Genomic DNA, 12,625 nt, shown 5'->3' with positions numbered 1-12,625 from the left:
CAAGGAGAAAGGGTCGCAGTGGGAAGAATCCACCTGAACTCCCCGTCTGGGAAGGGGCTGACTAGGTGGGGATAGGAGGATTCATCCGTCCCACTAAGGGCCCTGCAGCCCTACTGTGCATCTCGGCCAGTGCCTGAAGGCCGGCTGCCCGCGGCGCCCCCAGCCGTCGTCTCCCGGCTCCGGGATGGAGTTCCCCGTCCGGCCGGCGGTGGGCGCGCGCCCAGCGAGGCCGAGCCGAGCCGCGTGCACAGCCGGGGGTCCCGCGGCCTGGGCGTCCGCTCGCCCAGCTCGGTGCCCGCGGCCCGCGGAGGTCAGCGCGGCCCGCGCGGGGTCCGGCCAGCCCACCCCGCCCCCGCCCCGCCCGGCCGCCGCCGGTCCCGCTCGGAGGGGGATGGGGAGAGCGGAGAGGCCGGCGGACCGCGAGGCAGACGGCGCGGAGGCGGAGGCGGCACCCGAGGCACCGTCTCCCGCTTCCCCGCTTGGCGCTGCGGGCCGGCCGGCCGGCCGGGCCGGGAATCTCCTGCGAACCGGGGAGGAGCTGCCGCCACCAGGCCGGCTGAGCGTCCGGGGAGCGTGGAAGGGGGCGGGGAACGCGGGGAGCCGGGGCCGATCCCGGCCCTTAAAGCGGCCCCCCGCGCCCCGCGCCCCGGCAGCCTCACTCCGGAGCCGCGGCCGCAGGTGAGTGCCGACCCAGAGCTCCGGCGTCCGGCCAAGTTCGGCGCCGCGCGGACCGGGGGCGCGGGCGGGAGGACAGGGCGCCGGAACTGGACGTCCGCGAGCCGCGCCGTCGGCGGGCCGCCCCCCACCCCCGCGAGTCCCGGCGGCGTCGCGGTGGGCACGGCGGCGCCCGGGGCGCTCCCGGGGGCGGGCGCAGGAGGGAGGTCCCCACCGTGCCGTCTGCTTCCCGGTGCCCCGCACGGTTGTGCGTCGCCGCGGCGGGGGACGGGGTCCGCGGGCAGGTTGTGCGGATATTGCCAGAGTTTGCGGGGAGGGAGGCGCGGAGCGGCGGGACCCTGGACCGCGCGTCCTGGGCACCCCGCGTCCCGGGCACCCCGCGCGCTGAGCAGGGCGCGGGCCGCAGGGGCTCCCGCGGCGGCTGGGAAGCAGCTTGTTCCGGCGCCGCTGGCCCTCAGGCTGAGCCCCGAGCCCGCAGGAAGCGGGCGTGGGCAGAATTTCTGTGACCCTCACGGCGGAATAAACAGGAAGCGACGAGCACCCAGCCCGGCTGCCCTGTCTTTGTTGTGCGGTCTGCGGGGCGCAGCGCAGAGGACGCCTCCCGGGACCCCCGCTGGCCCCCCGGGGGCTGGGCGCGCCCCGTAAGTGCGTCGCCCGAGACCTGGGCTCGGTGCTGGGCAGCTCGCCGCGCTGGCCCCGAGGGCAAATGCTTGGTTTTAAACTTTTTTTTTTTTTTTTAACTGGAAAAGGAGGAGGCTTCCGATGAGGCGGAGGTTTCTGGAGGACGACGGGGACCGCGGCGGGGTGGGTGGCACCTGGAGAAGGCGGGTAGGTCGGGCCGCTTCCCTGGTGAGCGCGCGCCGGTTGGCACAGCGGGAAACTCGTAGCGAGCCGGGACCCAGGCGCAGGAGTGATTACTGAGTGCTGGTGGACACATAAACTAGCGTAATTTTTGTTTTCCCCAGAGACTCTTTTAATTAGCTAAAATTGGATAATTCTGATTTGCTTTTTTTCTCTTCCTCTGTGTCCCATCTACTCCCTTCTCCTTCTCCTTTCTAATTATTTTGGCAACTTCGCAACTTCGCTCAGTGCTGCTTTCTAAATGTTAGTTATGATGGTGATAATATTTTTGGATGACCTACTGTGTGTAGGTGTTGTGGGATGAGGTGAGGTAAGCTGCACCGTGTTGATTCCAGAGCTACTGTTAGTAGGCTTCTTGCAGTGGAGGTGGGTGGCGATGGTGAGCCGCCCTGGCTCTTGGAAATATGTGGTCCTGTGGCTGGCATGGAGGTTGGTGCATCCCTGGGGGCTAGACCAGGAAGATTCCTTTTAAAATGGTCCTTCCGCCTGTTTGGCTAGCCAAGAGGGTGTTCTCCCAGTCTGTCTCCCCTGAAGCTGCAGGACAGTGTGAGTTACAGGACAGGTCCTGGAGGATCTGCACTGAGAAACTGCCATTGCATCCAGTCAGGTCTGCATTTGCATAGGAGTGTTTAGTCTTCCCAGGGCTTATATTGCCTTTATTGTCACCTGTACATTTGCCCTTGTACTCTGCACTGTTCTCTTGAACATGTTCTTTATGTTCAGTGAAGGGTCATGTCAAATTTGAGTCATTCGATGTGCAAAGGAGTAGATCTGATTATTATCCATGTACATGTATTGAATTATAATATTTGGTTTCCTATCCTTGGATGCTCTTTGATGGCTCTTGTGCTTTTTAAAACATGGGGGTATATTCCTCATGATCTTTGAGAGCTTAATTCTTTTAAGAGCTTCACTTTGCTATTGGCATTGAACACACTGTTAGGAATTAGGGCTGAGACTGTAAGTGCCAGTAAGGGATTTGCTGCAATGGACTTGTAGCTGCCTTCCTCCCTTGTTTTAAAAGCCCCCTCTAATTTCTTAACATTTTGCTGTTACCCTTGAAAGAGTCTTGGCTGTGGTTCTAGTTTGTGGAGGCTTGTATTTATGATGGAGAAGACTTTTCCCAGCAGGTATTAGGGCTGTCTCTCGAATCCTCTCTGGGGCCCTTTGCATGACCACAGTCCTGCAGAGGAACCCAGCCAGTGCCAGCTGCTTATTAAGGGATTTTGTGCCCATTTGTTGGCGTATTGTTTGAGTCAAAGTCTCCTGCCCCCACTTGCCAGAGTATATAGACAAATATTTATTCCCACCCCCCACACCCCCCCCCCCCCCCAGTGCTGACAGTGCTCTAAGAATAGTTTTCTTGCCTGGCGCTGAGAGCAGGGCCCGCCCGCCTGCAGAGGTGTTTACAGTTTGGGCCTGGGCTGCAGTCTCGGTTGACTTAGCGGCCTGGCAGAGCGGCCCGCAGCTCCTGGGACGTGGTTGGCTTTTCCTCAGGGCTGCTGGAGGGTTGCCTCCCAGCCCGACAGGAGCATAGGGAGGTGACGGTGACTTAGTGCCCTGGGTGTGGTTCCTGGCCTGCGGTCCAGCAGAAACCCCTAAGCTTGTCCAGATCCCTGTGCAGTCACCCCCATGGTCTGCGCAGGAGGTCATGGCTTTTTGTCATCACGTAAAACCAACCACTCAGCGCTCAGGGCAGGGACACTGGCAACTGTGACTGGTCAGATCTTCCTGGTGGCCCTTTGCAAGTTTATTCCTATCTTTCTTCTGTGTCTGGGCTTATGGCGTCTCTGTGATGTGTCTGTTCTTTTGGGTGAGAGTTAATACAGAAGGAAGAAAGAAATGAAAAGATCATTCCATGTTAACCTGGAAAATTTTTAGAAACGTTTGACATACTTCATATAGATTTATGGCTATTCAGTGTAAACGGTGTGGAATGCTACGGGGTCCCCAGTGCCCTCTCTCCCTGCTTCCACCCCCTCCTTTTTTAGGTCTCAGAACACTCTCCTGGAAGCCAGTATTTTCTGATGTCAAACTGACTTTCTGCCTACATGGGATTTGTTAGCTTAGAGTTACACCGTGACCTATACCATGGGTGTGATGGAAAGTGAATCTTCAGTTTTTAAATAGCAATGTATAGCTTCTGACTCCATCTGAAAATTTAGGCCACAAGACCTGCCATGTGTTAGGGAGATTTTTGGGTGGCATTATTAGCTTTATTTTTAGGCAGCTAGGGGACACAGGTGAGCACCTGTACTATTAATTGCTGTAGAAATATTGGGTTTGTATTTCCAATTAATACTGTTTTTCTGTCTATCATAGGAGGACTTGAAAATAATGTTTGTGTTGTCTCCTATCCATGTGATTTGAGTATGCATTGCTTTTCTTTGAATTTCCACTAAAAATGGTACTTTGGCCTTTTAAGCTGTTTTTGTAAGGACTTTTCTTTCCACCAAGCTTGTTTTCCAGATAGGTCTTGGAAATTACGAAGAACATAGCTATAATTTCTCCCTTGATTGGCAGCAGAGCGCTTTCCCGGACAAAAATAAGGCTGCTCTGTGCCAAATGGTTGACTTTTCTAGAATAAAAACTCTAAAGGGTTTGCAAAGAGTCCTCTGGTTAATATATTGGCATTCCCAGAATCCACTAAAACCCCGGCAGCCTGCCAGACACCACTTAATGAGGACGCAGAGTGTCTGGCTCAAATCCCCACGAGCAGAAGCGGGTGGAGGCTGCTGTCCACACCCTTTATTAATTTTTAATGACCGTACTTTTGTTTTGCAGATTTTGCCTGCACCCCCTCAAGACCAACAGACACGGTGCCACCCCTCCCCCACTCATTTACTCATTTCCTTGGCATTGGAAAAGTGTTGAGACTTTCAAGGTTAAGAATCCTGCTGAGGGATCAGTTCTGTTTGCATGAGTTCTTTTGTGGTTGGCTTTCTTTTTTTCTCATTCTTTCTCTCCCAGCCCCGCCCCCACCCGCCTTTATTTTGGAAGAGGAAGAGAGAAAAGGAACAGAAAAGGAGATAACTTTTTTCTTATGATGCTTTATTGTCTGCTGGAAAAAAGAAGCATTTATGAAACTTTAAGTTTGTCAGACAGTTTATATGACAGTGCAAGTTGGTGCTTGCCAAGCTTCAGACAGATTGCTAATGTTACATGACAGGGATAAATAAATTACCGCTGTGAGCAGTGGGCAGGGCCTCAGGCATCCAGGAGCCTGCAGGATGTGCAGTGCGTGGGTGTGTGGAAGGTCTGCGCGCTGCCTGGAATTCTGTGACTTGCTTTGGAAGCGAAAAGGGTGTGTCTCTTGCTTTTATTTTCGCCAGGGCTGCAGGCGGCAGAATCCAGGGAGCAGCTCTGTATTTTTCCTGGCCTGGTGGCCCTGCCCCTCGATGACCCCTTACCCCCACGTCTCCCCTCCTCTGCATCAGGGGACATGGCACCTCGTCTTCCATCCAGGGTCCAGGTTCCGACGAAACTAAACTTTGGCTGCTGTTCTTTCTGCAGGTGCAGGCATTGAGAACAAATTGTCTGACATAAGTGTGTGAGCTGCCCGGGAGGGGGCTGGGTGACACTCCTTGGGCACAGTGTACTTTCATCCCTGGCGTGTGGATAGTCAGCTGGCAGAGTGACAGGTGTAATGAACTTAATGGTCTTGCTTTAGTTGCTGGCGGACACACTGCTTGTATTACAAAGCCACCTCCTAAGTTGGGCCCCAGCCAAATGACTCGCAGGATCTTCTCTGTGCAGACAGGATTCAGAGCCTGGACTGGCAGGAATTGGGTGGGTATGAGCAACATGGTCCCTAAATGGACCTAGAATTTCTCTTCAAAGTAAGCCTGCTCTGTCCAATTTGCAAAAAGGCCCCATCCCATCCTACCCAGCCCCCCACCCCGCTATCCAGCCATATGGTGGGATGTGGCAAGGTGCTCCCCGCCCCATCCCTGGGGTTGTGGAGTGCAGGCTCCCAGCGCTGCCTCCTTGGTTCCCCAGAAGTGGACTGGGCCTCTGGTGGCCGGTCCATGGCCCTGGAGCCAGCAGCCTCTGCACAGAGTTGGGAGGGAATTTCGAGAGTGAAATCCCACTGTTCCAAAGGCGGAAGGCCAGGCCGTGCTCGGGAGGGCTCCCCCGGGCAGCGGTCAGAGCGACAGCAGCACCGCCCCTGTGCCAGGCTGTCCTTAGTGTTATATTAGCTGATTGAAGCCCCCCAGCAGCCCTGGGACGTGGGCACCGCCACCATGCCGTTGGCAGACAGGCAGCAAGAAGCCTGAAATGCCGGAGTGAAGAAACGCTGTCTCGTGAGCAAAGGTGGAGGTGGCCACGTCACGCTGGGGCCTGGGCTGTGACCCTGGGGCTGGCCCTTCCTCAGGGACCTCTCACGGCGGGCAGAGGGGGACCAAGTCTCTCCTCATCCCAAGCAGGGCCCAGGGCTCCTCCTTCTTTCCTGCCTTTGTCCATGGCTCTGATTTACACCCCACCTCCGGGCCCCACCCCCATTTCTAAACCCTGCTCCTGTGCCTGTCCTGCCTGTGGTCACAGCCTTGGTTTCGAGAATTGGGCCGTTGGTGGCTCTGTTTTGTCCATGTTGAACTTCGTCCTCCCAGGAGGAATCAGCCAGAGGGTTGATGCCTGTGGTCCTGGGCTCTGTGGAACCACCTCCGCTGGCCTTCTCTGGGTGAGGTTTGTCGGGCGTCGGTCCTGTCTTCCGGGGGACACCCGAGGCCTGTGGGGCTCGACTGAGGTGGCCCAGGCCCTCCCCGCTCAGCAGGACCCGGAAAGTCCCTGAATGTGAGGTGAAATGAAAAGATACATCTCTCAGATTCTCTGTCTCACTCTGAGGGGGCGTGGATTAATCAACCACATGTATCTGCGTGCAGTTCTTGTGTTCATCTCGGACGGACCTAAGTGTTTGAGGTTATGGGGCCTGAAGTGAGGCCCCAGGAGGTGCGGATGTCCGGGGTCCTGCAGGACGGCTCCCCAGCCCTTTGCAAACCTTCCCACGGCAGCAGGTGGGACCTGGCCCTTTCACACCCCTGAGTGGCTGGGTGGTGCCGTCCTCTCTGAGGGGATTGTGGTGGCCACACACTGTAGGGCCTGCTGGGCCTCTGTCTAGTTTGGTCCCTGGAGTCGGGTTGGACGGGTGCCCTTTTGCGTTGGGGCTGCACTGGCCTGGGGGAGTTCCTGTCTGGTCCCCCTGTCAAGCATATGGGGGCCCGGGTTGGCCCTAGACCAGGTTCCACCCTCTATTTGAACCTGACTTTATTCCAGAGATTCTTTCAGGCCTGGCTAAAACCAGTGTCACGGATCTAGTCTCTGAAATCCTTTTTTTCCTGATTATATGCTTATTGAAGATAATTAGGAAACTATGAAACAAAGAAGAGAAAAAAAAAAAGAAACAAGAAGAAAATAAAAATGACTACAATTACCTATAATTCCACTACCTTTAGAGATGACCTCTATTTACAGTTTTGTAGATTCTTTCCAGACTTAATTATAAAATCATGCATCGAACTTACATACTTTTTATAAACTTAACATTCCATCCTGAACATATTTTCATGTAATTTAAATAGTCTCCAAAAATACCACTGCTGATGACTATTAAATTCTACCCTGTGCTGTGGTTATATTGTTTTTTTTTTTTAAGCCCGTTTTGGGACACTGAGGCTGTTAGCAGTTTTCCCTATTATAAATAATTCTGCACTGGACATTCTGATTACGTCCTTTGGATAGCTTCCTCAAGAAGGAGCTGGTGGGTATAACTTTTAGAGGCTCCTCCAGAAGTATTACCAGTTGCTTCTCAGAAAGGCGGGGACACTGCACACGGACACAGGGGTGACTGTAGTCTTGCCAGTGCTGAATATTGTTATGAAAAAAATCTTTTCAAGCTCGGCAATGAAATGGTATGTTTAAATTTTTCTTCCCATCCTTCTGTTGTGAAAATCAGGGCGTGGCATCTGGGGATACACAGGTGAAGAGAGTTTTGCTGTTGCTAGAGCTTTGCTGTTTGCAGATGCAGTGATGTTAGCAGATGCTCCCAGCATGGAGATAAGACCTTTGTGCTGTTTTAAATTCGAATTAAACGTACTCAAGACCTTTGTGCTATTTTAAATTGGAATTAAACCTGCTCAGGTAGGTTAAGGGCACGAGACAGTCTAATAATACATTTTTAAATAAAATTACGGGATTTTATGGCCAAAGACTGTGCTTGGTCTTTCCCCAACATCCTCACCCTAACCGGCTGGGTAACGTGGGCCCCGGGTGGAGGGATGAGGTGGGGGAGGGGTGGCTCGGCAGCAGCTGCTTGAGGAGCTGTGTGACACTTCCCTCAGTCCTTCCTCTCCGTTCTCAGTGATCGCTTTTTGAGATCAAACTCTTCCCTGGCCTTTTGCCCAAGGATACCAACATAAAATTCATTTTCTTAACGTTTCACTCGATGGCTGATGGGAGACACCTGGCCTGGGTGCCCTCTGCTGGGGGCCTCTCCCTTGGTTCCCTCTACGCTTTCGCAGACTTCTGCTTCCAGCCTGAGGGGGTCGGCGCCCACACCGGCTGCTCCGGAAGCTCCAGAGAAGGAGCACCATCTCAGTATCTTCAGTACGTTGCAGTTAACTAAAGTTGGTTTTGTTTTCCTCGAAAGGCAGCCTTTTTGGTTGAAAGGTTGGGAACAGCTGGAGGGAGCAAGACATGACACCTGCATCTTGGGGTAATTGAGCCCCAATTAGCTTGTTCTGGTCACACACACCTTTGTGCGTCGGTGCTGGGGCAGGTGTGGGTGCTTACCACGCCCTGGGGTGCATGCTGGGAGCGCCCGGCACTGTCGAGAGTGGCCCGGTGAGCAGAGAGTATGGTCCAAGGGGCCCAGGTGGGCGCCGGCGCTTGGGTGAGTGACCCCGGCCCTCCAGGCACAGCCTGTGGGGAGCACCCTGGCCATTGTCTGCTTGGCCCCCCTGCTGGCCATGTGGGCAGCCACACCACGCTTTCCAGGTGCAAACACACCCTGGACATGGCTAGCAGGGCAGACGGGGCCAAAGCCCTGGAGGTAGAGCGAGCAGAGGAGTTCCCAGGGAGTTGGTCATGGAATAGGTTGCTGACACCCCTTGTGTCCCTCTGCGCTGTTTGCTGCTGGCTCGTGTGTGCAGGGCTCACAGACTTGGGTTTAATCCAACCTGGTGTGCTCCTTCAGCAGGATGATAGAATGCCGGAATCTTCCAGTTGGAACAGAGGGTCTTTCTGGACATAATGCAGCATGATTTCAAGGGTGGGTAATGTTTACAGCTGGATGGCTTGGTTGAACGGTTATATTTCTATGACTTTGTCTATTAAGATAAATATTGCCCCCTTCAGAACTTAGCTTTCATCCTACTGGTATTTAAATATAAGAGCCACAATCTTTTACTTCCAAACTAGAGGTAGGTCCTGGGATTTAATTTTTTTTTTTATCTGAAGAGTAATGTAAAAATAATAAATATATATACACAGTCATAACTATATAACTTATGTAGTAAATTTAGTCCAGAGAAAACATAGTGTTTATTTCTGATAAAAGAAGTTGGCTGTTCCATGGATTGGAGCTTTTGTTATTTGATGGACCTCTTTGTACTGAGTGCTTCGTGTGAATTTTCACGCTTTTATTGTTATAACGTGGTTCATACACTGGATTTTAGGAATTGGGGCACATTTATGTGCCTGAGGGAACGGCTCCCGTTGTGGCCTTGGCCACCCGAAGAAGCAGCATCAGGGCTGTAGTGTGGGCCTGAGCCGCCCAAGGGGATTTGTTGTTCATAGCGCGCAGACGCATCACCTCCTGGTTTTGAGGAAAGTTTTGCTGTAAGGGGGTTGCTTTTGTCAGTGGCTCACAGCCCCCCTGCCCGGCCAAGCCCCTGGAAGCCTTGTGACCTTGGGAAGGTCAGTTTGCCCTTCCCTAAAATAGCCATTTGCCTGCCCCTTAGGTTTGCAGGGGATCAAACGAGATAAGGCGCATGTAGACCAGCAGGGAGGGGCCCAGCGCTGCCTCAGTGAGAGCTCGGTAAAGTGTGGCTGCCTCCAGTCAAGGGAGCATTTGGGAAGCACCCGCCCAGCCTGTGAGGCGGGGACCCTGCTCCTGCCCCCAGGACTCAAGGAGCCGGTAGTCTGGCACAGGAAGCAGCCAGCAGTGAGGACAGGTGCTTGTAGCCAAGCCCCGGGTTAAGAGCGGGAAATGCCGTCTGAGCCGTTCGTTCATCGGGAAAGATTGTGTACCTGGGGTGGGGGGGGCCGAGGCCTCTGGGCCTGCGAGCTCTGACGGCCTCAGGCGCCCTCCCTCCCCTCCTCCTCTGCTCCACGGGGCCCCGTGATGTCTGAGCACACGGTCTGCTCTGGGCAACCTAGGGGACTTCAGGGAGAGGCTGGCTTTGGGCTGAGAGGTGGCCAGAGAACGGTTTGTGGGGCGGACAGCAGGGAGAGGGTTCCCCTGTCCAGGGCTCTCAGAGCTGTGCACGCTGGGGTCTAGAAGGCACAGACAAGGGTGTAAACCTCAGTACAATGTGCGCGGGGCCCTGCTTCCGTCCTCACATGTGTAGTTTATAATTAAGTATGCATGACCCGTGTGTGCTGCCCACACTTCTTTGCTCATAGGAGGACGTGTGTGAACAGTTGGGGCCACTGTTGGCAGTGGGACCGCGTGTTCAGGGCCTGCCGCGAGGGAGCAGCTGTGGTGGGGAGGGCTGGCACCGCAGGTCCACAGTGACCTCGTGGCTCCTGTGTTTAGGGCTCTAACGCACCCCTGCAGGAGGGCGCAGGGAACCCTATGCGGTGGTTCGGCGCCACAGACTCCATGGCTCCTCGCCCCACTTTGCAGCCCTAGCTCCTGTGGCCCCTTTTCCTGAGTCTCCAGGTGGTGGGAGCCGGGCGGATTCTGACGCGGTTTGGTAACGTGCAGTGCCGGCAGGACGGCTTTGTCGAGAGCTGACCGTCCAGAAGGTGAGATGATTTACTCAGTGGAGCAGGTCAGTGAGTACATTGGGCTGTGAGGCCGAGAAACGCTGGTTCTCGTCCTGCCCGAGCAGAACGTGGGCTGTGGCTGGAGCTTTGCGGGTCAGACCCCATCTGTACGGGCGACGGGAGCGGGTTTGGGCTGACCTGATGGTAGAGGGGGCTTTCGGGGGAGGGGCACAGGTGCTGGGAAGAAGTGGCAGTTGACCCGTGACCGTGACCTGCGTGGTGGAGGGTGGAGAGGGAGGAGGAGGGCTTGCGGACGAGCATGAGCAGAGGTGGGACTTGGAGGCGTGTGCGGCGAGGCGCCGTCGCTGTCACCGGTGGGGACAGTCGTGGTGCTGCGGAGAGGTTGGCAGACTGAGTCTGTTGCATAGTTTCTGCCCATCTTTGCTGAAAACCAAATCAACCAGCCATGTCGGTGAAGAGAAACGGGTCCCTCGGGACACCTGATTGTTTGCCCTGGGGGCCCTGTCCCAGCCTGAGCTCTCCAGTACTCGGTACTTGTTCACATTTCACAAAATGCAAAAATGTTCGTGCTCCAGGAAGCTCACACCAGGGGGCCAGGCTTGTCACTTTCATATGGTGACAGTAGTGGCTTCTATTTGCAAAACACTAACTTTTTAAAGCTCTTCACAGACAGCATCTAATTTCATGATCCTTGGCTTTAAGGAACAAACAAATAATGAAGCGTATGTGGAAGTGTAATTGATCTCTAATGCGGCTGTTAGCTGAATGTGGGATTCAAATCAGAGTGTATCTTAATGTGCAAAACCTGCTGGGAAGAGGTGGCCCGCAGTCGTCCAGGCTGCACGGCGGGTGGTTTTTTGAAGGGACAAGGCTTTGCAGCTTGCTGGATGGGCAGGAACCTGGGCAGCATAATTTTGAGAGGTTAGGGCAAAACACTAGTCAGACTCAGAAGTACAAGGCCATTTGAGGGCTGTGCTGAGCAGTCGTTTCCCCGTGGTTGTGCAGAAAGAGACGTGGGGTGAGGCGAGGTGCGTGGGGCGGCCGCTCTCACCTCTGTTCTTAGAGGAAGGTGTGCTGGTGGCCCTTTGTGGCACTTAAACTACGGCAGGTCCTGGCAAACCTGGAGTGTCGCCTGGCAGTCGCAGTGGAGCCGACGTCCAGCCGTGTGTCCAGTGTCCTTCAGCCCCGGCTCCTTTTCCCTAACGTGGCGTGGCTGCTGTCCTGGTGTCCATCTCTTCAGCTGTGGATGCAAGTTACTGCCGGTTCTGTCTCTCCGCTTCTAGCAGAGTAGTTTTCGTGCTGCGTTGGGGCCCTTTTCCGGTGACATAAGGCAGCCCCAGCCCTCGCGGTGCCTGGCCTCCCCTGTGCCTCGGCCTCCGGCAGCTTTTCTCCGCTCGGTTCTCCTCTTCTGTGGGCACCATGCGTCCTGTCCCCTTCTTGGACCCCAGGCGGAAGCCACGCTTGCTCTGCAGTCTTCTGCTCTCTCGTCTGCAGTCCCCAGAGGTGCTGTGTTTCTCCCTGAGTCCAAGTGTGTCCCGAGCTGGTGATGGAGGCAGAGGCTGCAGGGTCTCCTGCTTGGACACTCACTAAACCACTAATGAGGGGTAGGTGTCGCTCAAAGGTTTAGGCAGGAAGGAAGTGCTTTCCGCCCCCCTTGGGGTACTGAGTCTGCGGGATCAGTAACTACTGCAGAGGGTCAGCAGCCCACGGGGCATTCGGGGGATGGCCCGACGCTGAAGGACGGTGCGGGCGAGAATGGCCCCTCCTTGCTGAGCCAGGCTCTTGTCTCCTGTGTGTTTGGACGTTCTCTGCTGTTGGGTGGAGTGGTGACTGTGGAGAGAAGGGGGCAGGTGGTTGGCAGGCGTGACGGGGACAGTGAGCAGAGCCTGGTGAGCCGGCGGGGGGACCGAGTGCCCCTCATCTGAGCCCTCCTTTCTGTGACTCTGCCACTGACTCTGGCATGATTTTATTAACAACCGCCTTGTGACAAGACGTGGTTGGGTGCTTGGTGATGTGGCCGGGAGTTGGGGTTGGTCTCAGAGTGGCCCTCAGTGCGGTCTCCCCCTCATCTGTCAGTGGGGAAGCTTTCTGACCCCAGAACCTCCCACCCACGCTTGGAAAGCTTAGAATTAATTCTGTT

The 12,625-nt window shown here is 55.2% G+C and overlaps 1 protein-coding gene across 1 annotated transcript in view; it reads left to right on the top strand.

Annotated features, from left to right (window-relative positions):
• Positions 1-398: 398 nt before the first annotated feature.
• LDLRAD4 (low density lipoprotein receptor class A domain containing 4) overlaps positions 399-12,625 on the top strand; it is a 302,381-nt gene continuing 290,154 nt past the window's right edge. The window contains 1 exon segment of the mRNA XM_068563639.1: positions 399-678. The gene's annotated coding sequence lies outside the window, so the exon portion shown is untranslated.

The sequence above is a fragment of the Eschrichtius robustus genome, chromosome 14 (genome assembly GCF_028021215.1).
Source record: "Eschrichtius robustus isolate mEscRob2 chromosome 14, mEscRob2.pri, whole genome shotgun sequence".
In the NCBI taxonomy this organism is placed as follows: domain Eukaryota; kingdom Metazoa; phylum Chordata; class Mammalia; order Artiodactyla; family Eschrichtiidae; genus Eschrichtius; species Eschrichtius robustus.
Note: the sequence above shows the minus strand (reverse complement) of the source record. Positions and strands in the feature narration are given on the sequence as shown.